The following is a 15,350-nucleotide window of genomic DNA, read 5'->3' on the forward strand; positions in this document are numbered from 1 at the left end:
GCCACGGTGTTGGTCTATTTTTATTGATTTTGGGAGGGATCCTCTCTGCCTCTTGGACACAATTCTTATTTCCTTCCCCAGATTGGGGAAGTTCTTAGCTATGATTGCTCAAATACATCTTCTAGTCATCTATCTCACCATTCCCCTCATGCATCCCAATAATTCTGACATTGGAATATTTTATGGTGTTATTGATCTCTCTAAATCTGTTCTCATGGGCTTCTAGAGGCCTATTCTTATCCTTCTCAGCTTCCTTCCTATCAGCTTATATTCTAGATCACTAATACCTTCTGTCTCATTTGCCCTGGCTGTTAGAGTGTCCAGTTTAGATTGCTTCTCATCCACAGCATCTTTAAATTTGGCTTGATTGACCTCATTTCTGCCTTTAGAGATTCTATATTATTGTTAATGGTTTTTGCAAGCCTAGCTATTGACTTCATAATTGCTACCCTGAAGTCTATCTCTGACATCTTGCTTATATCCATATCCATTCGATCTGTGACAGAAGACATTGTCTCTAGTTCTTTTCTTTGTTGGGAGTTCCTCCTCTTAGTCATTCTGTTGAGGAATGGTTGAGGGAGTGGACAAAGTGAAAAATACCAACCATAGCCCAAGCACAATGCACCCTAGGAAAATCCAGAAGGGTTGAAAATCACCACCAAAAAACAAAGCCAAAATGAAACACAAGAATAAAATTAATAAAATCTAAAAATGTAAAAAAAAAATGAAAATTTTATAAAATTCAGTGAGGGGAAGGAGAGCTATAATATCTCAGTGTGGACATTGTTGAGTGTTTCAGTTTTTCCTGGGTGTATTTTGTTCTGTTTGTTAGAAGACATTACTTCCCAAAATTACAGAGGAAGTAAAACTTGTATATATATTAAAGTAATATTGAATAAGAAAAAATGACTACAATGAAGCATATATATATATATATATATGTAAATACATACATATGTGTGTGTGAAAAAGTATAAGTTAAAAAGCTACTATGAAATATAAATTGATATAGTAAACATCTAGCTGAAATGGGAAAAGATAAAAAGAAAAAAAAAACAGAAGAAGCATAAGAGAAAGAAAAAATAAATAAAAAGAGAGTGTATCTGAAAAATAAAGCATGAAGCAATTCTCCATGGCTGGAGCCTGGAGCTCAATATACTATTTTCCCCTGGTGCTGGGATTTTACAGTCTTAAGGGGAATGGAGGGTTGTCATCTTCTTCCAGCCTGTCTTCTGGGGTAGAGGAATGCCATGATGTTTCTCACTTCCCAACCCTGCTTGGGCAGTATTGTCCTGGCCCCTTTCAGTGGGTCTTGGTTCAGTGGAAACAGGTTTTTTGAGCTTTTGTTCTCTGGAAGATTTCTGCACCTCTTCTGAGGGTTAGAGCAAAAATGGCCACAACCAAACCTCTGGCCCAGAGCACTCTTTCTGTATGTGCAGAAACAGTCTCCAGGACAAACAGTCTCTTGTTTCTGTATGTGCCACTGAAAACAGCATCCTCCCACAGTGCACACCACAGTGACTTTCTTAAAGGTTGTCCCAGGGGCCTAGGTGTCCCTGCCTTTTTTTCTTCTAAAACCTTGAATAGCTGCTGGCGTGAGCACACACCCACAGCTCCTGGATCCTCTCTAAAGGATGCTCTAAAGTCCTTTCCTTGCTGCTACCACGCTGCAAGTTTTTGCCCAGTCTCTGGTGAAGGACATTTTTGTGGTCCAGTGTTATATCACTTTCCAGCTGCCAGTTTATGGAATCTTCCTCCCCCTTATGCTATCTTCCCATATCTCCCTGCAGATTCACACTCCACCCTTCCTACCTGTTAACAGGCAGTGTTTTTCTGCTTGTAGTGATCCAAATACATATTCTTACATCTTGGGATGATTTCATGGATGTTCAGAATTGTTTGGTAGATATCCAACTAAATTCAGGGGACCAGTTGAAATGGGGTCCCCTACACCTCCACCATCTTGACTCCTTCTTACTTCCTCAAGCTCAAATCTCTTAGCAAGTTTGATGATTTGAATACAATATTTTTGTCTGTATTCACTGTATTGTGCATTAGATACCCATGATTTATTTTTCTGATAGTTCAAGTTGTGTATCCTTAAAAACATATCTATTTCCCCACCACTTCATTTTTCATTTAAAAAATTTATTTATTTAATAAATTTATTTTTTATTTATTCATTTTTATTTTTTATTTATTAAATTGTACATATAAGTGATATCATAGAGTACTCGTCTTTTTCTGTCTTATCTCACTTATAATAATGTCCTCAGTATCCATTCACATTGTTGAAAATGGGATATTTCCTTTTATCTAATGGTCATATAATATTTTATTGTACATATATATCCCATCTTCTTGATCCTTTCATTCACCAGTAGACACAGAGATTGTTTTCAACGTTGGATATTATAAATAATACTTAGTATATATGGGAGTACATATATCTCTTCGATATCTTTTCCTTTACAATGGCCCAGAAGTGGAATTTCTGGATTTTATTGTAGTTCTATTTTTAATTTATTTGAGGGCTCTCCATTTGAGGGTCTTCCATATTTTGAGGATTCTCCATGGCTGGAGCAATTGACATTCCCTCCAACAGTAGAAAAGTGTTCTCTTTTCCCCACGTCTGTGCCAGTATTTGCTATCTCCTATTTTTCTGATGATAGCCATTCTAATAGATTTGAGATAGTATCTCATTGTGGTTTGGGTTTGTATTTCCCTGATATTGATGTTGAGCATCTTTTCATGTACCTGTTGGTCATTTGTTTATTCTCTTTGGGACACTAATTAGTGCCTCTGCCCATTTTAAAGTCAGATTTTTAAAATCAGATTGTTGGGATTATTTTGCTATTGAGTTTTAAGTAGTTCTTTATATATCTTGGGTATTAACCCATAATCCAATATATGGTTTATAAGTATTTTCTCTCATTCTTAAGGTTGTCTTTTATTTTAGTGTTTCTTTTGCTGAACGGAAACTTTTAAGTTTGATGCAGTCCTATTCATTTAATTTTACTTTGGTTGCTTGTACTTTTGGTGCCATATTCAAAAAATCATTGCTAAAATCAATGTTGAGAAGGTTCTTCTCTGTTTTCTTCAAGGAATTTTATGATATCAGGTCTTATGTTTAAGTACTGGATCCATTTCAAGTTAATTTTTGTTAGTGGTGTAAGAAATTTAATTTCATTGTTCAGCATATGTTTATACAATTTTCCAAGCACCATTTGTTGAAGTGACTGTCCTTTCGCTTTTGGGTATTCTTAGTTACCATGTTGCATATTAGTTCAGGATATATGCATGTATTATTCTGGGTCTTCCATACTATTCCATCAGTCTTTATGTCTATTTTATGGAAGTAACATATTGTTTTTATTACTATAGTTGTGTAGTATAGTTTGAAATCAGAAAGTGTGATGACTGCACTTTGTTCTTCTTTCTCATGATTGTTTTAACTGTTCAAGATCTTTTGAAGTGACATACAAAGTTGAAGACTTTTTTTCTATTTCTATGAAAAATGCCATTGGAACATTGATAAGGATTGTGTTGAATCTATAGATAAGCTTTGGGTAGTATATACATTTTAATAATATTTATTATTTGGACTCATTAACATGGAATGTCTTTCCATTTGTCTTCCTTGATTTGTTTCAATAGTCTTTTAGTTTTCATTGTACAGATATTTCACTCTTTTAGTTAAATATAACCCTAATTACTGTATTGTTTTTTATTCTATGTTGAATGGGATCATTCTATTTATTTATTTATTTATTTATTTATTTAAAGATATCCTATTATTAGTGTAGAGACATGGTCACTGATGTCTGTATGTTGATTTTACATCCTGCAAGGTTATGGAATGTGTTGATCAATTTCAACTGTTTTTTCATGAGTCTTTGGGACTGTACAAAATCATATCAACTGCAAATAATTACAATTTTCTGGTTTTCTAATTTAGATGCATTTTATTTATTCTTCTTGCCTAATTGCTCTCCCTAGTCTTCTAATACTATATTGAATGACTAGTCAGTGTGGTTATCCTTCTCTAATTCTTTTTTTTAAATTTTATTTAAATTGTTAATATACAGTATAATAATAGTTTCAGGTGTAGAATTTAGTGTTGTATCAGTTATATACAACACCCAGTGCTCATCATAACAAGTGCTGTCCTTAATACTCATCACCTATTTAAACCATCCCCTCTATCCACTTCCCCTCCTGTAACCATCCTGAACCAGGTTTGTTCTCCATACTTGGCTTGCCTTATTTCCCCCCATGTGCATTTGTTTCATGTCTTCCACGTATGAGTGAAATCATATGACATTTCTCTTTCTCTGACTGTTTTATGGCTGAGTAATATTCCATTGTATATATCATATCATATCTTCTTTATCCATTGATCAGTCTATGAATATTTGGGCTCTTTCCATAATTTGGCTGCTGTTAATAATGTGACTTTAAACATAGGAGTGCATGTATTCCTTTGAATCAGTATTTTTGTATCTTTTGGGGTAAATAACTACTAGTGCAATTGCTGGGTTGTAGAGTAGTTCTATTTTTAACTTTTTTGAGGAACCTCCATTGTGTTTTTCACAGTGGCTGCACCACTTCGCATTCCCATCAACAGTGTAAGAGTGTTCCCCTTTCTATGCATCCTCACCAACACCTGTTGATTCTTGTTTTGTTCATTTTAGCCATTCTGACTGGTATGAGTTGATATCTCGTCTTAGTTTGGATTTGTACTTCCTCTATGCTGAGTGATGTTGAGTATCTTTTCATGCATCTGTTAGCCGCCTGCATGTCTTCTTTGGGAAAATGTCTATTCATGTCTTCTGCCCATTTCTTAACTGGATTATTCGTTTTGGGGGTGTTGAGTTTTATAAGTTCTTTATATTTTTGATACTAATCCTTTATCATTTATGTCATTTGCAAATACCTTCTTCCATTCTGTAGGCTGCCTTTTTTAATATTAATTGTTTCCTTTGCTGTGCAGAAGCTTTTTATTTTGATGAAGTCTCAATAGGTTATTTTGGCTTTTGTTTTGCCTCGGGATTCATATCTAGTAAGAAGTTGCTACAGCCAAAGTCAAGAACCTACTTCCTGGCTCCCCTTCCAGGATTTTAAAGTTTTCCTATCTCGCATTTAGGTCTTTCATTTTTCTTTTTAATTTATTTTTGTGTATGAAAGTGATTCAGTCACCTTCTTTGCATGTAACTGTCCAGTTTTCCCAACACCATTTTTGAAGAGACTCTATTTTTCCCACTGAATATTTTTTCCTGTGTGCTGAACATTAATTGCCCATATAGATGTGGACTCATGTCTGGGTTTTCTATTCTGTTCCATTGAATTATATATCTGTTTTTGTGACCGTTCCATACTGTTTTGATCATTACTGTTTTGTAATATAACATAACGTCCAGAATTGTGATGATTCCCAGTTTTCTTTTCTTTTTCAAGATTGTTTTGGCTATTCAGGGTCTTTTGTGGTTCTATACAAATTTTAGTATTGTTTGTTCTAATTCTGTGAAAAATGCTGTTGGCATTTTGATAGGGAATGTATTACATGTGTAGAATTCACTGGGTAATATGGACATTATAAAAAAAATTGTTCTTCCAATTCATGAGCATGGAATGTCCTTCCATTTCTTTGTATCATCTTCCATTTATTTCATAGTATTTTATAGATTTCAGAGTACAGGTCTTTCACCTCTTTGGTAGGTTTATTCCTAAATATCTTATGGTTTTTGGTGCAAATGTCAATGGGATCAAATCCTTGATTTCTCTTTCTGCTGCTTCATTATTGTTACATAGAAATATAACAGATTTCTATATGTTGATTTTGTATTCTGCAACTGTATTGAATTTGTGCATCCATTCTGGTAATTTTTTGGTGGAGTCTTTGTTGGGTTTTCTATATAGAATATCATGCCATCAGCAAATATTGCCTTTTATTTCTTTTTGTTGTCTAATTGCTGTAGCTAGTACTTCCAGTACTATGTTAAATAAAAGTGACAGTGAACATCCCTCTCTTGTCCTGACTGTAGAGGAAAAGCTCTCAGTTTTTCCCAGTTAAGGATAATTTTAGCTGTAGTTTTTCATATGGCCTTTATGATGTTGAGGTATGTTCCCTCCAAACCTATCATGAATGCATGTTGTACCTTTGCCAAATACTTTTTTTTTAAATTTTCATCTGTGGGAAGGTTCTTGTAGTTCTTTTCCTTTCTCCTATTGATGTGCCATATTACCTTGACTAGTTTGAGAATATTAAACCACCTCTGGAACCCAAGGATACATACCACTTGATTGTGATGAATGATTTTTTTTTAATGTATTCTTGAACTCAGTTTGCTAGTATTTTATTGAGGAGTTTTGAATCTAAATTCATCAGGGATATTGATCTGTTCAAATTTTCTACTTCTTCCTGTTTCAGTTTTTGGAGTTTATATGTCCTAGAGATGTATCCATGTCTTCCAGATTGTCCAGTTTTTTGGCATATAATTTTTCATAATGTTTTCTTATGATTGCTTGTACTTGTCTGGTGTTGGTTATGTCTCCTCTTTCATATGTGATTTTATTTTGGAGTCCTTTCTGTTTTATTCTTGATAAGTCTGACTAGAGAATTATCAATTTTATTGATTTTTTTCTAAGACCCAACTCTTGATTTCATTGTTATATTATTTTGTTTGTTTGTTTTTGTTTCTGTAGCATTTATTTCTGCTTTAATTTTATTATTTCTTTCCTTGTGTTGTTTTTAGGTTTTATTTGTTGTTCTTTTTCTAGCTCATTTGGGTGCAATACTCTTGTTGTTGGGAATTTTCTTGTTTTTTTAAGGTAGGTTTGTATTGCTATAAACTTCCCTTTTGGAAACACTTTGCTGCATCTCAGTTGTTTTTGACTATTTTGTATTCATTTTCATTTGTTTTCATGTACTTTTTAATTTCTCCTTTGAGTTCCTGATTGACCTATTCATTGTTTAGTATCATGTTATTTAACTTCTATGTATTTGTTGTCTTTACAGAGTTTTTCGTCTCTTCTTGTTTCATAGATTAGTGGTCAGAAAATAACTATGGTATGATTTCAAACTTCTTGAATATTTTAGGTTTGTTTAGAGGGCCAATATGTGATCTATTCTGGAGAATGTTCCATTTACACTTGAAAAGAATGTGTATTCTCTTGTTTTAGGATGGAATATTCTGAATATATTAAATCCATCTGTTCCGGGGTGCCATTCATATTCATTGTTTCCTTGCTGATGTTCTGTTTAGATCAGCCCATGGATATTCACGGTGTATTAAAGTCCCCTAAAATCATTCTATTCTTATCAATTAGTTAATTATGCTTGTTGTTAACTCTTTTATGTATTTAGGTGCTCCTATGTTAGGTACATAAACATTTACAGTTGCTATATTTTCTTCTTGGTTTGTGATCATTATTATTATATAGTATGCTTTTTTTTAAAGGTTTTTTTTTTTTAATTTATTTATTTGACAGACAGAAATCACAAGTAGGCAGAGAGGCAGGCAGAGAGAGAGGGGGAGGCAGGCTCCCTGCTGAGCAGAGAGCCCGATTCGGGGCTCAATCCCAGGACCCTGAGATCATGACCCGAGCCGAAGGCAGAGGCTTTAACCCACTGAGCCACCCAGGCGCCCCAATTATATAGTATTCTGCTTTGTCTGTTGTTACTCTATATGTCCAGAGTTGTGATATGTCCAGCTGTGTTTTTTTTTAATTTTTAATTTTTAAAATTTCTTTTCAGTGTACCAGAATTCATTGTTTATGCACCACACCCAGTGCTCCATGCAATAGATGCCCTCCATAATACCCGCCACCAAGCTCACCCAACTTCCTACCCCCCCCCCGCCCCTTCAAAACCCTCGGGTTGTTTTTCAGAATCCATAGTCTCTCACGGTTCATCTCCCCCTTCAATTTCCCTCAACTCCCTTCTCCTCTCCATCTCCCCAAATCATCCGTGTTGTTTCTTATGCTCCACAAATAAGTGAAACCATATGATAATTGACTCTCTCTGCTTGACTTATTTCACTCAGCATAATCTCTTCCAATCCCATCCATGTTGATACAAAAGTTGGGTATTCATCCTTTCTGATGAAGGCATAATACTCCGTAATGTATATGGACCACATCTTCATTAGCCATTTGTTTGTTGAAGGGCATCTTGGTTCTTTCCACAGATTGGTGACCGTGGTCATTGCTGGTATAAACATTGGGGTACAGATGGCCCTTCTTTTCACTACATCTCTATCTTTGGGGTAAATACCCAGTAGTGCAATTGCAGGGTCATAAGGCAGCTCTATTTTTAATTTCTTAAGGAATCTCCACACTGTTCTCCAAAGTGGCTGCACCAACTTGCATTCCCACCAACAGTGTAAGAGGGTTCCCCTTTCTCCACATCCTCTCCAACACACGTTGTTTACTGTCTTGTTAATTCTGGCCATTCTAACTGGTGTAAGGTGGTATCTCAATGTGGTTTTGATATGAATCTCCCTGATGGCTAGTGATGATAAACATTTTTTCATGTGTCTGATAGCCATTTGTATGTCTTCATTGGAGAACTGTCTGTTCATGTCTTCTGCCCACTTTTTGACACGATTATCTGTTGTGTATGTGTTGAGTTTGAGGAGTTCTGTATAGATCCTGAATGTCAGCCTTTTTTTTAAAAAAGATTTTATTTATTTATTTGACAGAGAGATCACAAGAAGGCAGAGAGGCAGGCAGAGAGAGAGGGAAGCAGGCTACCCACTGAGCAGAGAGTCCAATACAGGCTGATCCCAAGATGCTGAAATCATGACCTGAGCTGAAGGCAAAGGCTTAACCCACTGAGCCAACAAGGGGCCCCCTGTATGTCAGCCTTTGTCTGTACTTTCATTTGCAAATATCTTCTTCCATCCCTTGGGTTGCCTCTTTGTTTTGTTGACTGTTTCCTTTGCTGTGCAAAAGCTTTTGATTTTGATGAAGTCCCAAAAGTTCATTTTCACTTTTGTTTCCTTTGCCTTTGGAAACATATCTTGAAAGAAGTTGCTGTTGCTGAATTGAAGAGGTTACTGCATATGTTCTCCTCTATTATTCTGAGGGATTCCTGCCTCACATTGAGGTCTTTTATCCGTTTTGAGTTTATCTTTGTGTATGGTGTAAGAGAATGGTCGAGTTTCATTCTTCTACACATAGCTGTCCAATTTTCCCAGCACCATTTATTAAAGAGACTGTCTTTTTTCCACTGTATATTTTTTCTGCTTTGTCAAAGATTATTTGACTATAGAGTTGAGGATCCATATCTGGGCTAATCTGTTCCACTGGTCTATATGTCTGTTTTTATGCCATTATCATGCTGTCTTGGTGGTCATAGCTTTATAGTAAAGCTTGAAATCAGGCAACATGATGCCGTCAGTTTTTTTTTTTTAAAGATTTTATTTATTTGACAGAGAGAAATCACAAGTAGATGGAGAGGCAGACAGGGAGAGAGGGAAGCAGGCTCTCCGCTGAGCAGAGAGCCCGATGCGGGACTCGATCCCAGGACTCTGAGATCACGACCTGAGCCGAAGGCAGCGGCTTACCCCACTGAGCCACCCAGGCGCCCCGATGCTGTCAGTTTTGTTTTTTCTTTTTCAATATTTGAAAAGCCATCCAACCCTCCCTCAAAAAAATTGAAAAATCCAGAATATACCAGCTGTCTCTACACCTTAAAGAACTGGAGAATCAACTACAAAGTAAGCCAACTCCACACACAAGAAGGGAAATAATCAAGATTAGAGCAGATATCAATGAGATAGAAACTAGAGATACGGTAGAATGCATCAATGAAACTAGAAGCTGGTTTACTGAAAGAATCAATAAGATCAATAAATCATTGGCCAAGTTAATCCAAAAGAAAAGAGAGAAGGCCCAAATTAATAAAATTATGAATGAAAAGGGAGAGATCACAACTAACACCAAGGAAATAGAAACAATCATAACAGAAATTATCATCGACAGTTAATAAGTTAAGCAACCTAGATGAAATGGGTGCATTCCTCGAAAACTATAAACTTCCAAAATTGAACCAGGAATAAATTGACAACCTGAATAGACCGATATCTAGCAATGAGATTGAAGCAGTGATCAAAAACCTCCCAAAAAACAAGAGCCCAGGACCTGAGATTCCCTGGAGAATTCTACCAAACTTTCAAAGAAGAAATAACACCTATTCTCTTGAAGCTATTTCAGCTTGGCTTTTCTGTTTGAAGATTGTTTTAGCTATTCAGGGCCTTTTGTGGGTCTATACAAATTTTAGGATTGTTTGTTCTAGTTCTGTGAAAAATGCTGTTGATATTTTGATACGGATTGCATTAAATGTGTAGATTACTTCAGGTAGTATAGACATTTTAACAATATTTATTCTTCTAATCCATGAGCATGGAATGTCTTTCCATTTCTTTGTGTTTTCTTCAATTCCTTTAACCAGTTTTTCATAGTTTTCAGTGTCTGGCTCTTTTACCTCTTTAGTTAGGTTTATTCCTGTGTACCTAATTGCTTTTGGTGTAATTGTAAATGGGATTGATTTCTTTCTTTTTTTTTTTTTTTAAAGATTTTATTTATTTATTTGACAGACAGAGATCACAAGTAGGCAGAGAGGCAGGCAGAGAGAGAGAGAGGAAGAAGCAGGCTCCCTGCAGAGCAGAGAGTCTGACGCGGGGCTGGATCCCAGGGTCCTGGGATCATGACCTGAGCCGAAGGCAGAGGCTTTAACCCACTGAGCCACCCAGGCGCCCCATGGGATTGATTTCTTAATTTCTTTTTCTGATGCTTCATTTTTGGCACATAGAAAAGTAACAGATTTTTGTACATTAATGTTATGCCCTTTGACTGAATTTCTCAGATCTAGCAGTTTTTTGGGAAAAATTTTCTGGTTTTCTATATAGATACCGTGTCATCAGCAATTATTAAAAATTTTGCTTTTCTCTTGCTGATTTAGATGTCTTTTATTTCTTTTTGTTGTCTGTTGCTAGAACTTCCAGTACCATAATAATTAAAAGTAGTAAGAGTGGACATCCCTGTATTCTTCCAGACCATAGAGGAAACCTCTTTTATTTTCCATTGAGAACAATTTTATCCATTGGTTTTACATATATGGCCTTTATTTTGTTGAGGTATGTTCCCTCCCAACCTACTTTGTTGAGGGTTTTTATCACGAATGGATGTTGTGCTTTCTCAAATGTTTTTTTCTGCATCTATTGACAATGATTATGTGGTTCTTAGACTTCATATTATTAATGTGATGTATCACATTAATTGACTTGTGAATATTGAACCACCCTTGCATCCTAGGAGTAAATCCCACATGATTGTGGTAAGTGATTGTTTTAATGTATTGTTAGATTCACTTTCCTACTATTTTATTGGGAATTTTTGCATCTATGTGTATCAGTTACAGTAGACTGTTTTTTTCTTTGGTAATGGGGTCTCTTTATGGTTTTGCTACCAGGGTGATGCTGACCTCATAGAATGAATTTGGTTGTTTTCCCTCCTTTTCTCTTTTTTTGGAATAATTTAAGAAGAATAAGTATTAGTTCTTCTTTAACTGTTTAGTAGAATTCCCTTATGAAGCCCCCTGATCTTGGACTTTTGTTTATTGGAAGTTTTCTTCATTAGTGATTCAGTTTCCTTGCTGGTTAAATTTTTGTTCAAAAAAATTTTTTGTTCAATTTTTGTTCAAATTTTCTATTTCTTGGGTGCCTGGGTGGTTTAGCATTAAGTGTCTGCTGGTTAAGCATCGACCTTTGGCTCATTCATGATCTGAGTACTGGATCAAGTCCTGCATCAGGCTGGACTCTCTCCTTAGCAGGGAACCTGCTTCTCCCTCTGCCTGCCACTCTCCTGCTTGTACACTTTCTCTCTCTCTCTCTATTTCTCTCTCTCTCTCTGACAGATAAATAGAATCTTTATTTTTTTAAGATTTTATTTATTTATTTGTCAGAGACGGGGAGAGAGAGAGAGATAGAGAGATAGAGAGAGAACAAAAAGGCAGAGTGGCAGGCAGAGGCAGAGAGTGAAGCAGGCTCCCTGCTGAGCAAGAAACCCAATGTGGGACTCTATTCCAGGACTCTGGGATCTTGACCTGAGCCGAAGGCAGCCACTTAACCGACTGAGACACCCAGGCATCCCGATAAATAAAATCTTTAATTTTTTTTCTATTTCTTCATGTTTTCATTTTGGCAAATTATATGTGTTTTTTGGGGGGGGGAATTTATCCATTTCTTCTAGGTTGTTTAATTTGCTTTCATATAGTTTCTCATACTATTGTCTTATAATTAATTATTTGTATTACCATTGTGTTTGTTGTTATTTCTCCTCTCTCATTTGTGATTTTATTTATTTGGATCCTTTCTCTTTTCTTTTTGATAAGGCTACCTAGAAGTTCATCAATTTTATTAATTTTTTCAGGTAATCTGTTGTATTGTTTTCTTGTTTCTATATCATTTGTTCCTGCTGGAGTAATTATTATTTCCTTCCTTCTGTTGGCTTTAGGCTTCAGGTGTTGTTCTTTTTGTAGCCCTTTTAGTTGTAAGGTTAAGTTGTTTATTTGAGACTTTTTCTTGCTTCTTAAGGCAGGAATTGCTATAAACTTCCCTCTTTGGACCACATTTTCTGCATCCCAATGTTTTGGGGCCATTTTGTTTACATTTTCTTTTGTTTCCATGTATTTTTCCATTTCTTCTTTGATTTCCTGGTTGACCATCCATTGTTCAATAGCATGTTGTTTAACTTCCTTATATTTGTGGTCTTTCCAGTGTGTGTGTGTGTCGTTGAATTGTTGTTTTATTGCTTTGAAGCCAGAAAAGATTCATGGTAAGATTTCAATATTTTGTATTTGTTGAGGCATGTTTTTCTTACCTAATGTGAGATCTATTTTGGATAATGTTTCATATGCACTTGAAAAGAATGTGTATTCTCCTGTTTTAGGACTGAATGTCCTCAATATATCTGTTAAATTTGTCTGGTCCAGTGTGTCATTTTAAGCCACTGTTCCCTTGTTCATTTTTTGTTTGAATGATCTGTCCATCAATGTAATTGGAGTAGTAAATTCCCCTACTATTATTGTATTACTATTGATTAGTTCTTTTATATTTGTTATTGATTATTTTATGTATTTGGGTGCTCCCATGTTGGGTGCATAAATATTTACAATTGTTATGTCTTCTTTTTAAATCATGCCTTTCATGATTATACTGTTTTTCTTTGTCTCTTCTTACAGTCTCGGTTTTAAACCTATTTTGTCTGGCTAGACAGCTATTCCCCTGCTGTCCTCCCTGCCAGTACTTTGCAGGATATTCAATGAACTTCTATCTCCTTTAAAAAATACAAGAACAAACACCAAAAAATACAATCTATTATATCTGATAAGTATTTGTAGCCCATCTTTCTTTTCACATTCATTAGCATGATAAATGATTCTCAATATCCTCACTTTTAATGTGTAGTTGTCTTTAGGCTTAAAAGTAGTCTCTTCCAGGCAGTATATAAATGGATCTTGTTTTTATATCCATTCTTATACCCTATGTCTTCTGATTGGAACATTTAGTCCATTTTCATTCAAAATAATTATTGATAGATATGTTTTTATTGCCATTTTATTACTTGTTTTATGATTGTTCCTTTAGATTTTCTCTGAGTTTCTCTTGTCTTTGTCATTTTTGGTCTCTCCTTTTATTATTTCTTACAGTGCTGCTTCAGTGGTCATGAACTACTTTAATATTTGTTTGTCTGGGAAACTCTATCACTCCTTCTCATCTGAATGGCAGCCTTGCTGGATAGAGTATTCTTAGCTACAGTATTTTCTCATTCAGCACTTTGAATAAATCATGCCACTCCCTTCTGGCTTGTCAATTTTCTTTTGAGAAATCTCTAGCTAGCTTTATGGGTTTTCCCTTGTAAGTTATGGACTTCTTTTGTTTTGATAGTTTTGATATTTTTTCTTTATCACTATATTTTGCAAATTTAATTACAATATGTAATTGTATGGTATGTCTTGGTATGTCTTTGGTTGATTGATAGGTGGTCTCTATGCATTGTGCATCCGGATATATGTTTTCTTCCCCAGATTAGGGATATTTGCAGGTATTATTTATTGAAATAAATTTTCTGCCCCCTTTTCTCCCTGTTCTTCCTCTGGGACTCCTATAATACAAATGTTACTACACTTGATGTAGTAACTGAGTTCCCTAAGTCTATTCTGTTTCATAATTCTTCTTTCTTTGTTCAGCTTCATTACATCCCATTACTTTGTGTTCTAGGTTATTAAGTTGTTCCTCTGCTTCTTCCAGCTTGCTGTTTATTGAATCAAGTATGTTTCTTATCTTGTTAATTGCACTCTTCATCTCTTATTGATCTTTTTGATTATTGATCTTCATCTTTTATTCTTTTTAAACTCTTTTATCACTGTTATAGGTCCTATGGATGCCTTTTATTCTTTTCTCACACCCAGTGAGTGTCTCTATCATCTTTGCTTTAAATTCTCTATCAGGCATGTTACTTGTATCTGTTTCACTTAAATATCTGGCAGTGGCCTTATCTTGTTCCTTCATTGTGATAAATTTCTCCACCTTCACATTTTGTCTATATCCCTGCCATCTTCTTTGTGTTAAAAAAAAAAACCAAAACCCAATTATGTCTCATGCTCTTGGCAGTAACAGCCTTATGAAGAAGAGGTCATGTACAGCCCAGGCCCTGGCACTTCAGGGGGTAGCTACAGTGTATGCTATATGCCCTCTGCTATTGTGCTTTTGTTCCTCTATCCTTCTGAAGAAGTTCTCCTTGCCTGCTGTGGGCAGTGTTTGGTTCTTGGCATGAATGTGGTGAGTTTTAGCTATGGTGCTGTGGTTTGCTTGTGAAATGAGACCTGTCACCACCTCCGCTAGAAATGAAACCCTACGGAACTCTCTAGTTGTGAGAAGTGCGTCAGAAGGGGTTTGTGCTGATCTTCAGAGGCCTGCTTGCCCTGGGACTGTGGCAAGTGTGACTGAGGTAGGCAATCCCAGTGTAGTCCAGGGGGGTGGGTCTTGGTATAAGCAAGTTAGGCAGCTAGTGTTGGTGCTGTGCTGCTTCCCACAGGTGGCTCTCTGTTTATGTTGAGGGGTAGGGGAGGAAAATGGCACCAAGCAGCTCTTTTGCTCCCAGAGGGGTGTCCCTGTGAAGGGTGCCTCTCAGGAATGCACTCTGAGAAGAGTGAATAAGATCTGAGTGCCCCTGGTTTTCATCAGATTGCTGTTCCCAGGCTGTGTGCTCCTTGGTTGTTAGCCTGCCTTCTCTCCAGAAGCAGCAGCACCCTCTAGGCTCTATCCCAGCTAATCCCACTGACC

Source organism: Mustela nivalis (genome assembly GCF_964662115.1).
Source record: "Mustela nivalis genome assembly, chromosome: X".
NCBI classification, from domain to species: Eukaryota; Metazoa; Chordata; class Mammalia; order Carnivora; family Mustelidae; genus Mustela; species Mustela nivalis.